This window comes from Rutilus rutilus (genome assembly GCF_951802725.1).
Source record: "Rutilus rutilus genome assembly, chromosome: 23".
Lineage (NCBI taxonomy): Eukaryota > Metazoa > Chordata > Actinopteri > Cypriniformes > Leuciscidae > Rutilus > Rutilus rutilus.
The window spans coordinates 28,485,946-28,489,278 of NC_140233.1; the positions used below are offsets into that span (position 1 = coordinate 28,485,946).

Consider the following 3,333-nt stretch of genomic DNA (forward strand, 5'->3'; position numbering starts at 1 on the left):
ATGATTGATCTGCATATGAAGAACAGAAGCATCATTATGAGAAACTCCACAACATCATCCATGATCAAAGAGGTCAAAGGTCACCTCAGAGGTCACAGCTCATCAAATATATTTCTTTAAACAGTGTTATATCAGAAAGCATTTAGTCAAATCTGAATGAGTGAGTGTTGAGAAGAGCTGAGGATCTTCTAATATCAGTGTGTTGAAGTGTTGTTTCTCTCTCTCTGCTGGAGTGTGTGTTCACTCGAGTGGAATAGAGGTTTTTGTACGAGCGTTTCATTAGATTGTATCACTGTGGTACACATTCGGTGGAGGAACTAAACTGGTGATCGGTAAGTCTGTCTATTTAATCACCTAATAAAATAATACAATTTAGATTTCAGAAAGTGTTTTACAGTGGAAACAAGAACAACATTTATTAATAATAATGATTATAAGATATTGTGGCAAACTTTACTTAAAGCCTTTATGTATAAAGCATTATAAAGGTAACAATAATGTAGATAATAATGCCTTTTATCTTTTAGTAAATAACTGTAACCAAAGTTACAATGTATTATAATATTTGCCAATTCCTTTTTACATCTTAAATTGGTTGTTTGCCATAAGATTTGGGTATATATATATATATATATTTTTTTTTTTAAGTTGTAACAATGAATAGATAATATTATAATGTGTTATAACTGTGGTTACAATTATTGATGAGATCATACATGTATTACAATGTGTATAAAATATATAATTAATGCATTAAAAAAACTTTATATAATAATAAAATAATAATTAATATAAATATATATAAATAATAATTTAATGTAATATGTATAAAGGCTTTTAAAGTGTTACTGATATTTTTTTATAATAATTTAATCTAAAACAATATTATTATATGAATAGCATTATTCATTTCAACAAAATAAATTACAAATAAAATATGTTTAGAATTTATTTCATGTTTTTATAAATTAAATTTATAAAAACATGAAATAAATTCTAAACATATTTCCACAATGTGTCTCACTATGAGTTTAATCAGTTTATTACAGGTTTGTTTTTACTTCATTTATTTCTACACTGAGTTCATATTTAGTTCATCTTTTATTGTAGAAATCATACATGGAAAAAGAGATTTGACATCAGAATGTAAATGTTGCTGCTTTCTGTAGTTCAGTCAATGATACTGAATCTCTTTTGCTCATGTTGTGCTTATAATTCAGTGTTTTGTTCATTCTGTATGATTCAATTGTGTTTTAACTCTGTTTGAAATTGAGTTACATTTTCAGTTTAGGTGAATATCTCAAAATGTAAGATATTAATGTTCAGAGTGAATAATTGCTGGAATTAAAGCAGTCAGATCGGCCTGATAATAGATAATATGTGTTATAACTGCTGTTACACTTATTGATTAGATCATACATACATATTAATGTATATAGCAGTGCATAATTAATGCATTAAAAATACTTTTATAATGCAATATGTATAAAAGCTTTAAATAAAGTGTTACTGATATTGTTTTATAATGATTGAATCTAAAACTAGAGCAGCATTATTCCTATGCTGTGAATGTGCAGTGTGTTGTGTGTGTGTGTGTGTGTGTGTGTGTGAATGTGTTGTGTTTGTCTCCTGCAGCTGGTCCCACAGTGAAGCCCTCAGTGTCTCTGCTGCCGCCCTCTTCTCTGCAGATCTCTGGAGACTCAGCCGCACTGCTCTGCCTGCTCAGCTCTTACTCTCCACAGGGGGCGCTGGTGAGCTGGACACTGGACGGGTCAGAGGTCACCGAGGGGGTTCTGACCAGCGCAGAGAGCCAGCAGGACGGCCGCTACAGCCGCAGTAGCGTCCTGACCCTCAGCAAAGCACGCTGGGAAGAGGGAGAGCTGTACGTCTGCAGAGTAACACATGATGGAGCTCCTCATGAGGTCTCGTTCCACAAGAGCTCTGAGTGCTGATGTTTCTCTCCTGAAGATGAGCCGTATCTGAGTGTCCTGTGTCAGGCAGGATTCACATGAGTCTAGTGCTGCAGCTGTAGTGATTTACAACTCAATACTGAAACTGAGTGTGTGTGTGTGTGTGTGTGTGTGTGTGTGTGTGTGTGTGTGTGTGATCTTTCAATCAAACAAACTGATAATTTATAGCAGATTAAAAACTTTAAAATATAAAAATATCATAAAAATAATTTAAAAAAATAATTATGAATCAGCCGTTCTGACACTAATTGTTACATAATCATTACATTTACCACATTACATTTATATGATCACAAATGAAGAATCAGTGTGTTGTTAATAAATGTTAATTTCATAGTGTATTTGTTCATTGTTCATACATGTTTATATTAAAGTGTATTTGTTAATTGTATAATAAAAACCCTTGGTTGAGTTTGTGTTTCACTGCCAGTTTCTGCCCAGCCGACTCTCAGCCAGATCTGTCTTACAGTGCCTGGGCCAGACCTGGGCCATATCAGTCAATAAGAGTCACTTTACAGGGTGTGGGCCACATCTGGGCCAGAGGAAGCTCTGTGTGTCCATGTTCAGTGTGTTGGGCCAGTTTTGGGCCGGGGACCCAGCCAGAAGTGGAGGTGGGCCAGGCAAAGTTTGCTCTCTGGCCTGCTGTTATCAACTCAAGAGTGAACCAGAATCATGTTGCTCTAGTGATGGAGAAACAAAGCTTTTAGAAACCATTGAACCGATTGATTTGCATAATGATTCACTGTATTGAAGCTCTGGAAACGCCACACGCTGGTCAGAACAGCGGAAACTCAGCATAAAAACACCTTTTACACACTAAATGCAAATGTTTTTATTTAAAGTCTAATCTATTCAATGCAATTACCAAATCATCTAATACCAGTAAATATGAAATGTCTTTATAATATGTGTTAGTTTATTAAATTGAAGGACTTGTTTTGTGTGTTTTATGGAGAGCTTGGTAATCAGACCAATTAGACACTTTTAACTACAACTCCTTTTTTATTATAAAAATGTGTCAATAATCATTAATATTTAAAAAACTGATCTGAGATCAGGTAAAATGAAATAGACAGTGGTTCATGGGTTCACAGAGATCATCGCCCCCTAGTGACGAACCAGTGACATTTGGAAACAGTGATGACATGAAGCCAGTGCTGCCAGATTTGGCCAGTTTTGAGTTTGATTGTTCTGGTAAAAATTGGTTTGGCGGTTTTCAAACTCCTACATTTTATAGACTAATTGGTTAATAAACAAAACTCAAGTGTGCATGTAGTCCATAAAATCAGTCATCATGATGTGTAAATACACCGGCCCACCGCAGATCTGATTCAGCCAATCAGAGATCAGCAATCAGACGTGA

General features: G+C 34.6%; 1 gene segment (V, D, J or C); it reads left to right on the forward strand.

Annotated features, from left to right (window-relative positions):
- On the forward strand, positions 1-1,952 carry LOC311283342 (immunoglobulin lambda constant 7-like). The segment is given in 2 exons: positions 1-91; positions 1,636-1,952.
- The last annotated feature ends 1,381 nt before the right edge of the window (positions 1,953-3,333 follow it).